Source organism: Cherax quadricarinatus, chromosome 6, assembly GCF_038502225.1.
Source record: "Cherax quadricarinatus isolate ZL_2023a chromosome 6, ASM3850222v1, whole genome shotgun sequence".
NCBI classification, from domain to species: domain Eukaryota; kingdom Metazoa; phylum Arthropoda; class Malacostraca; order Decapoda; family Parastacidae; genus Cherax; species Cherax quadricarinatus.
The window spans coordinates 21,187,104-21,200,486 of NC_091297.1; the positions used below are offsets into that span (position 1 = coordinate 21,187,104).

Here is a 13,383-nt window from a genome sequence, read left to right on the forward strand (position 1 = left end):
AGGCCATGAAAACGCGAATACAACGATAAATACTATACGAAAATACACCTCAAAGTCGGCGTTTTATTCCAAAAAAACGATCAGTTTTTTTTTCTCATTACGCAATGTGTGCTGCAGGATTTTTTTGATGTGGTGCACACTGACCACACAGACCCATTCTCTCACATGTGGGCCAACCAGCTTTCTCCCGCTTGATTTGAAGCCGCTAGAATTATTGAGTATATATACGTCAGAAACATTGGCTCGTAAGACGTATTTATACGTCGAAAACAGTCAAAGGGTTAAATATCATAGAATATATGTGTGGGTGGGTTGGCCTGGTATGGTAGCCCGGCTGACTACCATACATACCACACTTGGTTTTTTACAATAAATACTACTCATCTCACCCTAGATTAAGACTACAAATATTTTAAGGTAAGTAATGAGTAAACTGTATATGCATTTTAATGCTCTGGGATGCTTAAATGTAACAGAATATTATGTGTAGGTGGGGGTGGCCTGGTATGGTAGCCCGGCTGACTACCATACATACCACACTTGATTTCTTACAATAAATACTACTTGTCTCACCCTAGATTAAGACTATAAATATTTTAGGGTAAGTAATGAGTGCACTGTGTGTGTATTTTACTTTTTTTATTGTTTTTTGATGCCTAGTTCTATTGCTAACTTAATATATGTTAGTGTAAACTTGTTATCTAGTATTTGTATGCATTTATAAGTGGAAGAAAAGGGTGTTCTGCTTTACGGCGGTAGCCTGGAACCTAACCTGCCATATAAGTGGGGCCCTACTGTACAAAGTGATACAGTGGACCCCGTATTCGATGGCATTGGTATCCGATAAATCCGGTATTCGATACATTTTAATGCAAAAATTTTGCCTCGCCACTCGTTAAAAACCTGCCACACGTGATTCGTCCAAGACGTGTCCACGTGTGGCCTGAACTGCCCCATGCATGCCAGTGTTTACAAGCCAGCCAGTGTGCTCGCATCTAAGCATACATTCGGTACATTCCATATTATCACAGTGTTTTTGGTGTTTGTTTCTGCAAAATAAGTCACCATGGGCCCCAAGAAAGCTTCTAGTGCCAACCCTGTGGTAAAAAGGGTGAGAATTAGTATGGAAATTAAGAAAGATTTTGAAGGGTTTGGGGCTATCTCTGAGAAGCCTTTGCCGGTTGTGGAATCCATTGTGCCTACTTCAAAAATTAAGGAAATGTGTGCACAGTGGGTTGAAGTGCAAACTTTTATGGATGAAAATCACCCTAATACAGCTATTGCAAGCCGTGCTGGTGACTATTACAATGATATTGTGGCCCATTTTAGACAAATCATAAAGGAACGGGAGGTACAGACCTCTATGGACAGATTTGTTGTGCGACAGAGGTCCAGTGACTCAAGCTGGTCCTAGTGGCATTAAAAGAAGAAGGGAAGTAACCCCGGAAAAGGACTTGCTACCTCAAGTCCTAATGGAAGGGAATTCCCCTTCTAAACAATAAGTTCGACACACTCCCCTCCTCCCATCCCATCAATCATCACCAGATCTTCATTAACCCCTTCAGGGTCCAAGGCCAAAATCTGAAGTGGTGCTCCAGTGTCCAAGAAATTTAAAAATAGAAATAAAAAAAAAAAAAAAAAAAAAAAAAAAAAAAGAATCTTACAGAATTAAAGATAATATTTTTGTGAAGGTAATAAGAAATTTTTTTTTTCTGATCAGTACTTACCAAGATACAGCAGCGGGAAGTTGACCCAAAATGACCGGGTGGCGGCAACATCAGTGACTTCCACAAAATCCCATTTTTTTATTTAACGTTTTTTATACTTTTTTTCTCTTCTATTTTTTCTTTTTCTAATAATATTTGCGGCCTGTGAGACCAGTATAATGCATATTGTATAAGTGTACACTCATTGTATTCAACACAATACCTGCACTAATTTATCATTATATTGCTTACAAAACTTGTTTACAAGTTTAGTGTAAACAAAATTATGAAAGTATTAGTGCAGTTATTGTGTTGAATACAACAGTACCATATAGTACCATATGGTACAATGGTGCCATAGGGTGCAATTGTACCATATGGTACAATGGCATCATATGATACAATGGTACCATATGGTACAATGGCACATGATACAATGGTACCATATGATACAATGGTACCATATGGTGCAGTGGTACCTTACGGTACCATATGGTGTAATGGTACCATATGATGCCATGGTACCATATGGTACATTGTACCATACAGTACAATGATACCATATGGTTCATTGTACCATATGGTACTGTTGTATTCAACACAATAAACACACTAATATTTTCATTATTATTTTGTTTACAATAGTTGTTTACAACAAAAATATGCAAAAATGTTGTATACTAGTAATGTTCTATTATATACTGTATTTACAAGTGTACAGGAACTTTACGTGTTCCTTGAGGTGGATGACAAAGCACTTTGTCTCGGAAACTGGCTTGCATCGCCACTCACTCAGTCTTGGTTGGTGTCTCATGCCACCAACACCTATTGACCATATGGTACACAGCATCATATGTTACAGGGTACCATATGGTACATTGTACTATATGGTATAGGGTACCATGCAGTACAGGATAACATATGGTACAGGGTACCATATGGTACAGGGTACCATATGGCACAGGGTACCATATGGTACAGGGTACCATACAGTACAGGGTACCATACAGTACAGGACACCATATGGAACAGATACAGGGATAAGTACGGAAATAAGTCACCCTGACTTTTTTGGGTTATCCTACGATTTTATATGTATGCTGCTATGTATGATAATCTATGTAATTGTATTTCTGTACACCTGAATAAACTTACTCAAGTGCATGTGGCATCATAAGTAAGTTTATCTAGTTATACACAAATAAAGTTACATAGAATATCATACTTAGCAGCATATGTTTGGAGAACCTAGGATAACCCAAAAAAGTCAGACAGACTTATTTCCATTAGGGTCCCTGTACCCTGTACCATATGGTATAATGTACCATATGGTACAATGACCTATATGGTACATTGTACCATATGGTACCACTCTACCATATGATACCATTGTACCATATGATACCATTGTATGACATGCCACCATTGTACCATATGGTACCAATGCACCATGTGGCACAATGGTGCCATGTCATACAATGGTACCATATGGTACAATGTACCATATAGTACATTGTACCATATGGTTCAAAACCATAGAATTCGTCTTCAGCTCCACTTCCATCAGTCTTAGAACTAAGTTGTGAAGAGGAGTGTCAGAATTCGCCCGGAGAGTGAGTGGGGAGTGAGAGCTTCCTTGCCGCCAGGTACAATGAACAAAGCTACTTTGCCGGTGTTCCCACAATGCCATGCGGGCGTCCAGATTTTTTCTATGGTGTGCACACTGACCACCCAGACCCATTCTCTCAGATGTAGGCCTACCAGCCTTCTCGCTCTAAATTTGACGCCGCTAGAATTTTGGCGTAGATCTACGGTTTGGATCCTGAATGTAAAGCCATAGATCTACGGGACGGACCCTGAAAGGGTTAAAGGTAAGTGTCATGTATTCTATTGTTAGCAGAGTACTACAAACTGTGCATGTCTTCTTCAGTTTGTGTGCATTAAACTTAATATTTCATGTGGAATTTTTTTTTTTTTCATACTTTTGGGTGTCTTGCATGGATTAATTTGATTTCCATTATTTCTTATGGGGAAAATTAATTCGCCTTTCGATAATTTTGGCATACGATGAGCTCTCAGGAACAGATCAATATTGATATCGGGGGTCCACTGTACTTCATTACGGCTACAGGTTATCTCTTGTCTAATACTACCTTTGTTTCTTTGTTAATTCTAAGACTTAATAAGTGTTTATACCTTTTCGTGCCACTTTCAGCAACACTGGTATGGCTACCGAGTGTCGTGATTGCTTGGCAGATACAAGATATAGAAATTAAAATATCATAACCGGACATGTATGAATTACGAACGCTGGGATGGTGGGGTTGTGCCAGGGAATGGCAGGGGATGGCGGGAGGGCTTCCCGGCTGCTCCACAACAAGGCGGCAACTTGAGCAAAAGAGAATTTTTTTTCCTTCCCACAAACTGAACCATGTTAAATTAATTATACAACGGGTTACATAAAATTTTACCGCAATTCTTCAATTGTGCAACACTCAAATTGTGCCAAATAGACTCGTGCTAAATGACAGTCTACTATACATCATTAAGCGAGGAGAGGCTGTATAATGAAATTAAGCGCTAATCCCGAAAGGGCCAGACGCGTCCAGAAACAATGCTCTGAAGTGGAGTCAGGAGGAACTAATGATGCCTTATTATCAGCATTACCATCAATCACTGAAAATTCTGCATTCACCTCAACACAATAACTACAGCCATTCAAATCAATAAAACGACTAGAGCCATCCACCTCAGCCCAATAGTGTCACATCAGTTTTCTCCATACAATTCCATGCCAACAAGAACCATCTAGAATGAAAGGTAAGAAATGGCAGTAATCTGAATCTAATACAGTGGACCCCCGGTATTCGATGGCATCAGTATTCGATAAATTATATCGCAAAAAATTTTCCTCGGTATTCGATTGAAAACCCAGTATTCGATATGATTCGTATGAGACCTGTCCACGTGTGGCCTGAACTGCCCCGTGTGTCCCAGTGTTTACAAGCCAGCCAGTGTGCGCGCATCTAAGGATACATTTGGTACATTCCATATTATCCATATTATCACTGTATTTGGTGCTTGTTTCTGCAAAATAAGTCACCACGGGCCCCAAGAAAGCTTCTAGTGCCAACCCTGTGGTAAAAAGGGTGAGAATTAGTATGGAAATTAAGAAAGATTTTGAAGGGTTTGGGGCTAACCCTGAGAAGCCTATGCCAGTTGTGGAATCCATTGTGCCTACTTCAAAAATTAAGGAAATGTGTGCACAGTGGGTTGAAGTGCAAACTTTTATGGATGAAAATCACCCTAATACAGCTATTGCAAGCCGTGCTGGTGACTATTACAATGATAATATTGTGGCCCATTTTAGACAAATCGTAAAGGAACGGGAGGTACAGAGCTCTATGGACAGATTTGTTGTGCGACAAAGGTCCAGTGACTTTCAAGCTGGTTCTAGTGGCATTAAAAGAAGAAGGGAAGTAACCCCAGAAAAGGACTTGCTACCTCAAGTCTTAATGGAAGGGAATTCCCCTTCTAAACACTAACACCTCTCCCCTCCTCCCATCCCATCAATCATCACCAGATTTTCATTAAAGGTAAGTGTCAATTATTTTATTGTTATTGTAATTATTCTATTGCATTAAACTTAACATTTCATGTAGTAAATTTTTTTTTTTCATACTTTTGGGTGTCTTGCACGGATTAATTTGATTTCCATTATTTCTTATGAGGAAAATTGATTCGGTTTTCGATATTATCGGTATTCGATGAGCTCTCAGGAACGGATTAATATCAAATACCGGGGGTCCACTGTAGAATACAATAGGACCCCTGTATCCACGAGGGATACATTCCAAGGCCCTACCGTGGATACTGAAACCATGGACAGTGGCCAACTCCATATATAAGTCCTATGCATATGTATTATTGTGGAAAATTATCACTTTTCACTAATGGGAATCAGTTCACAGCTTCTCTTAGGCTTTAAAGAGCTGCCAGCTTTTCTACTTTTGTACTTTGGAGCCTGTAACTGATTTCATCAACAATATGAACAACACACATCTCATACCAACAATAACTAAACCAACCAGGCTCACTGAGACAAGTGCAACCATAATAGACCACATATGGACCAATATACTAGCCCCCCTTAAATCAGGGATAATCACAGATAGCACTACAGACCACTACCATACCTTCCTCCTGACAAACATTAATAAACCACCACTTGAATACAACAAAGTCTCATTTAGACTCCATGACGAGGCCTCAATAAGGAAGTTCACAACTGACCTAGAGATTGTTGACTGGCCTACAGAATTCTCCAAGGCCAATGGTATTGATGACTGGACAGATATTTTTCCTAAATTACTTAGACTATACAACAAACATTGTCCTATAAAAACGAAACAGATCACAAACAAACGGCTTGGTTGCCCATGGCTAACCAGCACCATTCTGAAATCCATTGACAAGAAACACCAATATGAAAAGCAATATAGACAGGGTGGTGACCCTACAGACTTAAACAACTATAGGCCAATATCAAACTTACCATTGCTATCCAAAATCTTTGAGAAACTCATGCACAGGAGACTATATTCATTTATAACAGCACAAAACATACTCAACCCCCTGCCAATTTGGATTTAGGAAAAATAAAAGCACTAATGATGCAATCATAAAAATGCTAGATCTGCTTTACACAGCATTGGAAAATAAGGAATATCCACTAGGAATTTTTATTGACCTAAGAAAAGCTTTTGACACAGTAGACCACGACATCCTACTCCACGAACTTGACCATTACGGTATAAGAGGCCATGCGCTTGCTTATTTCAAATCTTACCTTACTAATAGGTATCAGTATGTTACCATTAAAGACACAGCATCAACAACACGGCCACTTGATACTGGAGTTTCGCAGGGAAGTGTCCTTGGTCCCCTGCTCTTCCTCATATACATCAATGATCTTCCAAACGTATCCCAACACATGAAACCCATTCTCTTTGCTGACGAAACGACTTATGTCATCTCTCACCCTAATCTTGCCACCCTCAACACCATTGTTAACGAGGAGCTGATCAAAATATCGACTTGGATGACAGCCAATAAACTTACACTTAACACTGACAAAACCTACTATATTATGTTTGGTAGCAGAGCAGGAGATGCACAAATTAACATTAAGATCGACAACACTCTAATTTTTTTTTTTTTTTTTTTTATCACACTGGCCGATTCCCACCAAGGCAGGGTGGCCCGAAAAAGAAAAACTTTCACCATCATTCACTCCATCACTGTCTTGCCAGAAGGGTGCTTTACACTACAGTTTTTAAACTGCAACATTAACACCCCTCCTTCAGAGTGCAGGCACTGTACTTCCCATCTCCAGGACTCAAGTCCGGCCTGCCGGTTTCCCTGAATCCCTTCATAAATGTTACTTTGCTCACACTCCAACAGCACGTCAAGTATTAAAAACCATTTGTCTCCATTCACTCCTATCAAACACGCTCACGCATGCCTGCTGGAAGTCCAAGCCCCTCGCACACAAAACCTCCTTTACCCCCTCCCTCCAACCCTTCCTAGGCCGACCCCTACCCCGCCTTCCTTCCACTACAGACTGATACACTCTTGAAGTTATTCTGCTTCGCTCCATTCTCTCTACATGTCCGAACCACCTCAACAACCCTTCCTCAGCCCTCTGGACAACAGTTTTGGTAATCCCGCACCTCCTCCTAACTTCCAAACTACGAATTCTCTGCATTATATTCACACCACACATTGCCCTCAGACATGACATCTCCACTGCCTCCAGCCTTCTCCTCGCTGCAACATTCATCACCCATGCTTCACACCCATATAAGAGCATTGGTAAAACTATACTCTCATACATTCCCCTCTTTGCCTCCAAGGACAAAGTTCTCTGTCTCCACAGACTCCTAAGTGCACCACTCACTCTTTTTCCCTCATCAATTCTATGATTCACCTCATCTTTCATAGACCCATCCGCTGACACGTCCACTCCCAAATATCTGAATACGTTCACCTCCTCCATACTCTCTCCCTCCAATCTGATATTCAATCTTTCATCACCTAATCTTTTTGTTATCCTCATAACCTTACTCTTTCCTGTATTCACCTTTAATTTTCTTCTTTTGCACACCCTACCAAATTCATCCACCAATCTCTGCAGCTTCTCTTCAGAATCTCCCAAGAGCACAGTGTCATCAGCAAAGAGCAGCTGTGACAACTCCCACCCTGTGTGTGATTCTTTATCTTTTAACTCCACGCCTCTTGCCAAGACCCTCGCATTTACTTCTCTTACAACCCCATCTATAAATATATTAAACAACCACGGTGACATCACACATCCTTGTCTAAGGCCTACTTTTACTGGGAAAAAATTTTCCTCTTTTCTACATACTCTAACTTGAGCCTCACTATCCTCGTAAAAACTCTTCACTGCTTTCAGTAACCTACCTCCTACACCATACACTTGCAACATCTGCCACATTGCCCCCCTATCCACCCTGTCATACGCCTTTTCCAAATCCATAAATGCCACAAAGACCTCTTTAGCCTTATCTAAATACTGTTCACTTATATGTTTCACTGTAAACACCTGGTCCACACACCCCCTACCTTTCCTAAAGCCTCCTTGTTCATCTGCTATCCTATTCTCCGTCTTACTCTTAATTCTTTCAATTATAACTCTACCATACACTTTACCAGGTACACTCAACAGACTTATCCCCCTATAATTTTTGCACTCTCTTTTATCCCCTTTGCCTTTATACAAAGGAACTATGCATGCTCTCTGCCAATCCCTAGGTACCTTACCCTCTTCCATACATTTATTAAATAATTGCACCAACCACTCCAAAACTATATCCCCACCTGCTTTTAACATTTCTATCTTTATCCCATCAATCCCGGCTGCCTTACCCCCTTTCATTTTACCTACTGCCTCACGAACTTCCCCCACACTCACAACTGGCTCTTCCTCACTCCTACAAGATGTTATTCCTCCTTGCCCTATACACGAAATCACAGCTTCCCTATCTTCATCAACATTTAACAATTCCTCAAAATATTCCCTCCATCTTCCCAATACCTCTAACTCTCCATTTAATAACTCTCCTCTCCTATTTTTAACTGACAAATCCATTTGTTCTCTAGGCTTCCTTAACTTGTTAATCTCACTCCAAAACTTTTTATTATTTTCAACAAAATTTGTTGATAACAGCTCACCCACTCTCTCATTTGCTCTCTAATTACCAGACATAATGAGGGCAAATTCCTAGGCCTATACCTTGACAACAACCTGAATTTCAGCACCCATATCCAACCCATAACCAAAAAAGTATCCAAAACAGTTGGGATCCTCTCCAAGATACGATACTACGTGCCGCAAAATGCCCTTCTCACACTATACCACTCACTTATTTATCCATACCTCACCTATGCTATTTGTGCTTGGGGATCAACTGCAGCAACACACCTAAAGCCAATAATAACCCAACAAAAAGCTGCAGTAAGAATAATCACTAAGTCCCATCCCTGGCAACACACCCCCCCACTCTTCATAGATCTAAACTTACTCCCTGTTCAGTACATCCACACTTACTACTGTGCAATCTACATCTACAGGACCTTAAACTCCAATATCAACCTTGACCTAAAACGCTTTCTTGATAGTTGTGACAGAACCCACAGGCATAACACCAGACACAAACATCTCTATGACATTCCCCATCTCCGACTAAACCTTTACAAAAATTCAATGTATGTCAAAGGCCCTAAAATCTGGAACACCCTACCTGAGAACTCTAGTACTGCAGACACATTCATCACCTTCAAAACTACCATTAGAAAACATCTTATCTCCCTGATAAACCCCATCAACTAACTACACGAATACCACCTGGTGGTTCACACTTACACTCACTCACCCATTTGACCATAAACAGAAATATTAATCTCAATCTTAAAATAATGAATCCTATGATACTCCAATACTGACACTATGTACTGTGCCAAAACAAAAGCATTCACATTGCTAAACTCACAAACTAGTATTTAGTCACTTAGCCATAATACCAACTTACCTCATAATTTGTAATATTTTAAAATAAAGAATTAAACTAAGTCTGCCCGAAATGCCTAGCCATGCTAGGCGTTCTAGTGGTACACTCTGTAATCATTATTTAACTACATATAAACCACACAACAACCAAATTCTGTAAATTCAACATTGTAATCTTTATAGAGAATAAACTTTGAATTTGAATTTGAATTATTATGCAAAATTAAGAGGTATTTTTGGGTCACAGTAAACCATTCATAACTGAAACTGTGGATGCCGAATCAGTGGATATGGAGGTTCTACTTAATTAAAAATAAAATGTGTTTGAGAAATTTGGATGTGTTTAGAACATAACCTTAGTTTCCCCAGATGTTCTTCACTTCACTTCTACTACTTTCCACAAAGTGCCGATTTTCAGGAATGTATCCTGTGCTGTATGAAAAGTTTTGCTATATAAATATTTTATACTTAAAATAATCATTACACTAAATATCCTTATCATCAGAGAACTTAATTATATTAAACTTAGCATTTGAATAACTTTAGCTAATATATACATAATGTTCAGTGGTTTTCAGTTGTAGTTTTAGTGTGACCAAAATGCTCTGCATAACCAAGGGCGTTTCAAAAGGCAAGAATAGTTTTGTAACAATAATGACCATTTTCAAAATAAAACATTTTGTTTGCATGTAAACACTGTGGGACATTCCAGTGTCATTTTTTTTTTTATAAAAGTTCACAACACTTGCCTAGGTAAATTTCAAGTATTTCTTTTTTAAGGTTAACAATAACAATTTTTATTTTAGCATGATATATGTTTTGTGGGCGAGGGTCTTGGATTTCCAGCAAGCGTGCGTGAGCGTGTTAGATAGGAGTGAATGGAGACGAATGGTTTTTGGGACCTGACGAGCTGTTGGAGTGTGAGCAGGGTAATATTTTGTGAAGTGATTCAGGGAAACCAGTTAGCTGGGCTTGAGCAGGGTAATATTTTGTGAAGTGATTCAGGGAAACCAGTTAGCTGGGTTTGAGTCCTGGAAATAGGAAATACAATGCCTGCATTTTGGAGGAGGGGTTTGGGATGTTGGCAGTTTGGAGGGATGTCTAAGCTGTCGTATTTGAGTGCCTTTGCAAAGATACTGATTATGTATGAGTGATGGTGAAAGTATTGGCTGATAATGAAAGTTCTTTGTTTCTTTCTGGGTTTTTCTTTCTTTTGGGTCACCCTGCCTTGGTGGGAAATAGCTGATGTGTTAAAAAAAAAAAAGTTTGTACAAAGGAGTATAACAATTTGGTGAACATGCCAAAAGCCTTTTTATATGCAGAGCATTTTGGGTGAACTTATGACTAACTTGAGATTAATAAGGCAATAACAGTGCTGTAATTGTTCAAATGGTCATTAGGCAAGTTACAGTGAATACAAGAAAATTGAATAATTAGCTACTTCAGGCCTACTTTAATAAGTTCGGTAAAGAAGAAAAAAATACAGTATTACAATTTAGTGCAATTTAAAACAATGAAGTTGAAACAATTATAAGTTTGAAGTAATGATTAAATAGTTGAGCAGTCAAAATTTATATAGGAGTTTTTTGAGTAACTGGTAGGTAGTAAGTAGTGTTTGTCTGGTTAATTTTGGGTGATGAGGTGATTTCTAAGTAGGGTCTTAAACTGATTTGCAGGCACCAGTGTGTTCTGGCAATGAATTCCAGATCTTCGGGCCCTTTATGTGCATACCATTTTTGCATAGGGAGAGATGGACACAAGGAATATCGAAGAGTAATTTGTTCCTTGTGTTATGCCTGTGTGTTGTATTGTAATTATCAAGGAGGAGTTGGAGAGGAGGGTTAATATTTGAGTATAATGTTCTGTGTGTGTAGTAGACACAATAATAAGTGTGGATGTTTTGTATACTAAACAAGTTAAGGGTCTTAAAAAGCAGTGGAGTGTGCTGTCTAGTGCAGGAGTTGGTAATCAATTGGAATGCAGCTTTTTGTTGGGCTATTAAAGGTTTAAGGTGATCTGCTGTGGTTGAGCCCCATGCACAAATACCATGTGTGAGGTTAGGGTAAACGAGAGACTGGTAAAGAGCAAGAAGAGTCGTTAGGGGTACATAGTACCATATTTCTGAAAGGATGCCTACTGTTTTGGAGACTTTCTTGGATATTTGCTGTATGTGGGTCTGAGAGCTTGAGATTGCAGCCAAAGTGGAGACCTAGAAATTTGCCCTGTGTGTGTCTTGCAATGTGTGAACCATTTATCAATATATTTAGCTGTACATTTGAAGCTCTGTTTCCAAATAGCATGAAGTAGGTTTTGTCTATACTGAGAGCAAGTTTGTTGGTAGTCATCCAAGTAGATATTTTTAGTAGTTTGTCATTTAAGTATGTGCTAGAATAGTTGGGTTTGGGTGAGAGAAGACATAAGTAGTGTCATCTGCAAATAAAATGGGTTTAAGGAGTTTAGATACATTTGGGAGGTCACTGATGTCAATAAGAAAGAGAAGTGGGTCAAGGACAATACCCCGTGGGGCTCCAACAAGAACAGGTTGTGTAGTGGAGGTAATGCCATTTATGTATACATACTGGTTTCTATTGCTAAGATAAGATTTTAAGTAAATGAGTGTGTCCTCTGACCCCATGTTAAAATTTTAGGTGCAATAGGTCGTGGTCAACTGTATCAAATGCTTTTCGTAGGTCTATGAAAAGTCCCAGGGGATTTTCATTTTTACAGTGGTATGCATTCATACATTTAAATAAGAAACATGTGCAATATCTTAAGATGAAAACTGTGCTCACAAAGTGAACTGATATACTGTGGAAAGAAAACAAATTTACCTCTATGCAGAAGACTAGAAATATGCTATGTCTATTATAAACACTGTGCCAGAAAACAGAGGGCATTTTCTTTAATTTTTTATAACTATTCTCACAAAACCTGCAAGTTTGTGGTCACTGTCCATATTTTGCTACCATAATTCCCTATACATGTTTATTTCATAATGGATTCTTGCCATAATTCAAAACTTTCTGAACAGTATCGATGTACTGGAATCTGTTTCAACACTGGATAATTTTTAAAGGGTTTACACAACAACAGAGAAATTGTACAATGGAAGCACTTCAAGTTTATCATACAAATGCTCATCAAATGATTACAATTCAATGAATCCATTAAGAAATATTTACTTTTGTCAATTATCAATAATGAGCTAAGAAATCTATTGGAAAAGTTTTGAAAAAATGCATATTTTGAAAATTTTCCATAATAAAGCTTTAAATCTTAAATCTTCAAGAAGGTTTATTAACAATTTAGTGGAAGCAGAGTTAAGCACTGAATATGATGATACAACTGTGCAGGTATAATGTAATATAATGTGCATCTGATGAATGCAAGTCCTAAATCATTAAGAGATTACTGTAAATACCATAATGATTTTCTTCTAAGACTTTACAAACTTCATCTTGCAGACAAATTTTCTTTATTTCATTTATATTAGCAAAGCTCAAATAATGTACATTTAAATTTAAAGTTTAACAAAATTACCATATATTATCGGCCATAAGACGAGGTTTTCGCTAAATGCACCTACAA

The 13,383-nt window shown here is 38.6% G+C and overlaps 1 protein-coding gene across 6 annotated transcripts in view; it reads right to left on the reverse strand.

Moving 5' to 3' along the window:
- The window catches only part of Ero1L (endoplasmic reticulum oxidoreductin-1-like protein), a 302,659-nt gene that overhangs the window by 117,931 nt on the left and 171,345 nt on the right, over positions 1-13,383 (reverse strand). The gene's annotated exons all lie outside the window — the stretch shown is intronic.